The sequence below is a fragment of the Macaca mulatta genome, chromosome 16 (assembly GCF_049350105.2).
Source record: "Macaca mulatta isolate MMU2019108-1 chromosome 16, T2T-MMU8v2.0, whole genome shotgun sequence".
Taxonomy (NCBI): domain Eukaryota; kingdom Metazoa; phylum Chordata; class Mammalia; order Primates; family Cercopithecidae; genus Macaca; species Macaca mulatta.
In genome coordinates, this window is record NC_133421.1 from 87329826 (window position 1) to 87335825 (window position 6000).

The 6000-nt window shown below is 49.3% G+C and overlaps 1 long non-coding RNA gene across 1 annotated transcript in view; it reads left to right on the top strand.

The window, feature by feature from the left end:
• LOC114673019 (uncharacterized) overlaps positions 1-5686 on the top strand; it is a 42502-nt gene extending 36816 nt beyond the window's left edge. Inside the window, exons 9-11 of the long non-coding RNA XR_013407366.1 lie at positions 385-504; positions 1157-2253; positions 4242-5686. This is a non-coding gene — a long non-coding RNA (uncharacterized LOC114673019). The remainder of the gene's footprint in view (positions 1-384; positions 505-1156; positions 2254-4241) is intronic.
• Positions 5687-6000: the final 314 nt, after the last annotated feature.

Consider the following 6000-nt stretch of genomic DNA (forward strand, 5'->3'; position numbering starts at 1 on the left):
GGTTTTTTAAGCCATTTTGGTTTCAAGGAAATTGAATCCATGTGTGTTTGGATTAATTGCTTAACTCCTAAAAACGTTGTTTTGTAATAGCAATTTGATGTCCAAAAACCTTGTTAAGTTACTTTCCATCCTTTTCCTGTGATCCCAATCGGGAGAAATGAGAGATCCCTCTTGCACCAGCCCCATGCTTACAGCTGGAAAGGGCTAACGAGGAATTAGCATGATGTTCAATTTGCCTGCAGATAAGGCGGGCTTGCAAACCTCACTCTGAAATCCAGGAAGCCTCTTGGGTCCTGCTGGGTTTCTGGGCTTTAGAGAACGTGGACACCTTCTGTGGTTGCGTTTTCAATTTGAGATTTCCTTTTCCCCGGGTCTCGATTTCAGAGCTTGACTGTTCCTCTGGTGGTTCAAATCGCAGTGGAGGAGATGTCCGCCCCCTGAAAGGATGCACATCTCAGCAGTCAGGGATCTTGAGGTCCAGGAGGTGCTGCTGAGGGAAGGAAGGTTCGTGTGCTCTGCTCTAGAAATTGTTCTGATGTTCAGGCGTGGTGACTGATGGGATGGTCCCATGTCATGGGTCAAAGAGGAAGAGTGCACCTTCTTGAATGGCCAGGTCCATCGGGAGGCTCGGAGGTTAATGCCGTCCGGAAGAGAGTAGTGCTCTTAGGCTGGGTATTCACCCCTAGACCTCAGTTTTCCCAACTGTTAAACAGGAATAACCCCTGACCTCAGAGCTGTTCCAAGAGCAGTTTCCTGGTGCCCCTAGACTTCATGTGAGTGGGCGTCTGCATTGACCCCAGTGGATGCTGAGGGTTTGCTCAAGCGGATCCTTTCCTCCTGGGGCCTTCCATTACCTTCCTTCTGCCTGATCTCATTCGTCTGCACCCCACCTGGCCTCTCTCCGCTGATGACTTCAGTCGGAAGGTGGTCTTCTGCTTCCCTAGCGACCATCACAGACCACACAGATTAGCAAGCATGGCAGTGTTTCCAGAAGGAGGGCGGCCACCCATTCTCCATATTCCTACCCCCTGCAGCACTCGGCAGAGGGCCAGGCACAGCAGCACCTGTTCACTAAGTTCCCCCTTGATTGCTAAACCGCTCAGGGGTGTAGAAGGGTGTGGCTGTGGGTGTGGTGGTGATGTTGGTGTTCCCACAGGTTCTGCATTCAGACCCTCAGAATGCAAATGAACCCGCCTAACCACTTGGCAGAAGTTGGCTGGTTCCAAGGTCCATCATTATCTCATCTTCCTCTCAGCAACTTGACCAGGACTGTAGGACAGATCTCTACGTATGTGTAGAGGCTCACATATGTGACTTCATTGGCTGACAGGCACAAAGCAAGGTGTCTATATCCCAAAAAGCAGGGTGTCTCTACCCAGCTTCTGTGCTCCTTTATGGCATAAATGGCATGATCAAACGGTTATCCACCATAGTATCTGCAATGCAGCTCTGACACTAACCACCTGGAGTTGGTGCAGATGACGGGTTGGGGGCTCCGTCCCCCACAGGAAGACCCTCACTTTAGATATCTGCTACAAGTTCTGGCCCCCCCTGGATACATGCACCTCTGACCAACTGGCTGCAAATTCAGGGGTTTCCCTGACCTCCTGGCATTCAGTAATTCACAGTGATGAACGACACAACTCAGGAAAGTGCCGTACTTAGGATTGCGGTGTCATTACCAAGGATACAATCAGAACCAGCTACTGGGAGAGGCGTGGAGGGGGAGGTCTGGGAAAGTCCCAGATTCAGAACTTCCATGTCCCCAGACCGTGCAAAGCCTCCCAGATGACTGATGTGTGATTACAAACCAGGGATAGTCATCCAAGCTTCCAATGCTCAGAGGTTTCATGATGTAGGCGTGACTGATAGGACTTGATCTCCAGTCCCTTTCTCCAGGAGGTGATGGAGCAGGGCCTCAGCCTGCTGTTCACATGGTCAGTCTTTCTGGCATGGGCTGTCCTGACCCTGAGTCCCCTCGTTAGCAAAGACTTTGAGGGCTCGCTGTGAATAACGAAGACTTGCCAAGGATTTGGAGGTGACTTCCCAGGAACAAAGGCCGGTCCAATTCTGTATTATACAACAATTTGCTGGTGCTATCCAATGACATGCTCTCACCAGCCCTTGCCATGGGATGCCGACTCCATGCCTCTTACAAAGGATTCTCCCTGACCCAGCTGATGGAAGCTGTGTCCTAAGTGCTTTGCAGAGACGACAGCAGAAACCGTCCAGAAAGGCCCCTTCAATGGCCAAGTGAGTGCTTTGTTCTGAAGGAAGTTAGAGCCCAAGTTCATACAACTATCATGAAATCTTCGAAACATTTCATTTTTTAAGTCATGAGATTCCCCTGAGCCCTCCCTGTCCAAGTTGTGTGATGCTCTCTTTCAGAAGGAAAGGAGCCAGGACAGAAAGCTCAAACCTCGTTCCCCTTAGATGAACCAGTCTTATTTCGAGGGGGACTCCTCTCCATGGTGGGATTTTCAGCTCAGCTCGGCATCCCTCATGCACCAGGCAATGCAGGTTCAGTAGGGAAGCAGGCTTGAGCCCCACCGTGGAAGGCTTGCAGCCTCGGGTGCAGAGGGGTGAGGCTGGATCTCAGATACGGAGCAAGGATTTCAGTTTGGGCTGGGAAGAGGTATGCCTGGAGGGCCCTGGGAACACAGAGCAGGTGCCCCGGCTCAGACCAGGAGGGTTAGGGTCATCTTGGTGTCTTTAAGGGATCAGTGGGGGTGACTAGATGATTGTGGGTAAGGGGACGGCATGAATGAGGCAGAGAGGAGCCAAACAGCAACCCCAGGCTGTTTGAAAATGTGGAAGTTTTGAGTGGGGCTTGAGGGAGTGTATCAGAAGATAGCTGGCCAGGTGTGGTGAGTCACGCCTGTAATCCCAGCACTTTGGGAGGCCGAGATGGGAGTATCACTTGAGTTCAGGAGTTCGAGACCAGCCTGGCCAAAATGGTGAAACCCCGTCTCTTCTAAAAATACAGCAAAATTAGCTGAGTGTGGTGGAACACGCCTATAATCCCAGCTACTAGGGAGGCTGGGGCACAACAATCGTTTGGACCTGTCAGGCTGAGGCTGCAGTGAGCCGAGATCGCACCATTGCACTCCAGCCTGGGCAACAGAGCAAGATTCTGTCTCAAAAATAAATAAATAAGTAAAACAAATAAAGAACGAAAGAAGATAGCCAAGGAGCTCAGATTGTCCTGTATAAAGAAGAAGAGCTATCAGCTGATGAATGGAGAAATAAATTGTGGTATACACACGCACAAGGGAATAACAGCCCTAAAAAAGGAATGAAGTACTGAAGACAGGACACAACATAGATGAGCCTTGAGAACATTAGCTAAGTGAAAGAAGCCAGACACAAAAGACCATATAGTGTATAATTCTATTTGCATGAAATGTCCAGAATAGGCAAACGCACGAAGACAGAAAGCATGTGATCGCCTGGGGTTAGGGGAGGGGAGGGAAGGGGAGGGAAGGGGAGGGACTGCTTGATGGATACAGGAGTTGCTTTTGGGATCATGAAAATGTTTTGGCCCTAGATAGAGGGGGTGGCTGCAAACATTGTGAATGTACCTAATGCCCCTGAAGTGTTTATTTTTACATGGTTAATTTATGTTATATGAATTTCGTCTCACTTTAAAATTGTAAAAGATGAGGCTGAACATTGGAACGAATGAAGAATGGAGAACGGCCACAGTGGACTTTTAGAAAGTCGCTCAAAGGACAGTGTGGGTGACAAAAGCCATCCAGGCGGGGTGGCAGAAGGGAGTGTTCAAAGGCCATTTCTTTTTTCTTTTTTTTTGAGACAGAGTCTTGCTCTGTCACCCAGGTTGGAGTGCAGCTGCACAATCTTGGCTCACTGCAACCTCCGCCTCCTGAGTTCAAGTGATTCTCCTGCCTCAGCCTCCCAAGTAGCTGGGACTACAGGCACCCGCCACCACACCCAGCTAATTTTTGTATTTTTAGTAGAGACGGAGTTTCACCATGTTAGCCAGAATGGTCTCAATCTCTTGACCTTGTGATCCACCTACCTCGGCCTCCCAAAGTGCTGGGATTAGAGGCGGGAGCCACCACGCCTGGCCCAAAGGCCATTTCAAAAGTCTCCATGAAAGACAATGAGGTCTTAAACCTGGAGAGGATCTTCATGGAAGGATGGTGTTAAGAATTTTTAGGGGCTTCAGCAGGCATATGGGTTGACTACAAGGAACACATTTTTTTTTTTTTTTTTTCCAGAACGGCATGTTAATAGAAAGTGGTCCAAGGACAGCGCTTTGCCTGGTAGACTGTGCCTTTGGGCTCTGTGTCCAGCCCTTCCCAAAGCCCAGGATTCACGCCCCAGAGGTAATCGGCCAAAGTGGAGCCGGAGGCCTTCACCCCCTTCTGAGAGAAAGCTGCCTAGGGTTAAGTAGGATGAACTTGAGGACAATTCTGGGAACAGGAGGCTCGTTAGCCTCTGAAATAAACCTGACTTCTGAGTCTCTCTCGACTCTGCCTCCGGAATCAGAGCTGGAATCATTTACATACTCCAGTCAAGCGGAAGTGCCGGAATCACGGCCCCTCCTTAGCCCCACTCTGAAACGTCGTCTGTTTGCATAGCCCGAATCCTTTGTACAGCTCTACCCTGTCTGAACCCTCATGACTTTTCTGAAGAGGACCTTGTGCTTCTTCTGTGTGCCAGGAATTTTAAAAGGGCATTTAGCCCAAAGCAAGAAAGTTCTGGCCTTATCTTTATAAAATTATTTTTTAAAGGGAGGGCAGTATTTAATGATGCACAGAGGGACTATCCATGCCCACAGCTGGTCCCTCATCACTCAGCATATGCCAGGGTAATTGCTCTTTCCTGGTGGTGGAGGTGACCCCAGGGGACCCTAGCTAATTTGAATATCAAGTCTGATAAGAATGTAATTAGGAAAGGACTGCAGAAAATCTGGTGATGCATTTCTGAAGTCAGACAAACCATGATTTGCCCAATTTCTGCTGTGTATTCAACGCTCTTTTGGGTTCTTGCATAGGGAACAAACACCTCAAAGGCGTAGAGTCATAGACTCTTGGATGGAAACTTGCCATGTTTCATCCGGTTCAAGCCCCACGCCCGTGAGGCTGACATCTGCCCTCACACACATACCTGTGCAGAGATGGTCCCCTGAGCCGTCCTGGCCCATTAGTGACTTCCGTCCTCCTGATTACAGTGATTTCTACCAAGTGGTCAAATTGTCAGAGGTGTGTGAAATAGAGCAACTCCATCTTGACTAAGAGCTGAGTAAAATGAGACTGAGACCTACTGGGCTGCATTCCCAGATAGTTAGGCATTCTTAGTCACAGGATGAGACAGGAGGTCGGCACAAGATACGGGTCGTAAAGACCTTGCTGATAAAACAGGTTGCAATAAAGAAGCTGGTCCAAACCCACCAAAACCAAGATGGCGACGAGAGTGACCTCTGGTCGTCCTCACTGCTACACTCCCATCAGCGTCATGACAGTTTACAGATGCCATGGCAATGCAGAAAGTTACCCTATATGGTCTAAAAGGGGGAGGCGTGAATAATCCACCCCTTGTTTAGCATATACTCAAGAAATAACCATAAAAATGGGCAACCGGCAGCTCTCAGGGCTGTTCTGTCTATGCAGCAGTCCTTCTTTCATTCCTCTGCTTTCTTAATAAACTTGCTTTCACTTTACTCTGTGGACTCGCCCTGAATTCTTTCTTGCGCAAGATCTGAGAACCCTCTCTTGGGGTCTGAATAGGGTCCTCTTTCTGATGACAAAATCAGTCTCCCGTGAGTCAGTCCTGAGGCCTCAGCTGGCACACAGGGAAAGGCTCGTTCTCTTTCTTGGGTGTGCAGGGTCAGTAGAATGGAAGGCTGGAGCTGCTGTTTCTGCTGCTACTTGGGTAGAATCTGCCGGGAAATGAAGCCAGCACAGCAGAGCAGAGTTGAGACATGGAGAGAGGTTCTTAGAGACACAGTCTGCTCATTGGAGTCCAGCCATGTGG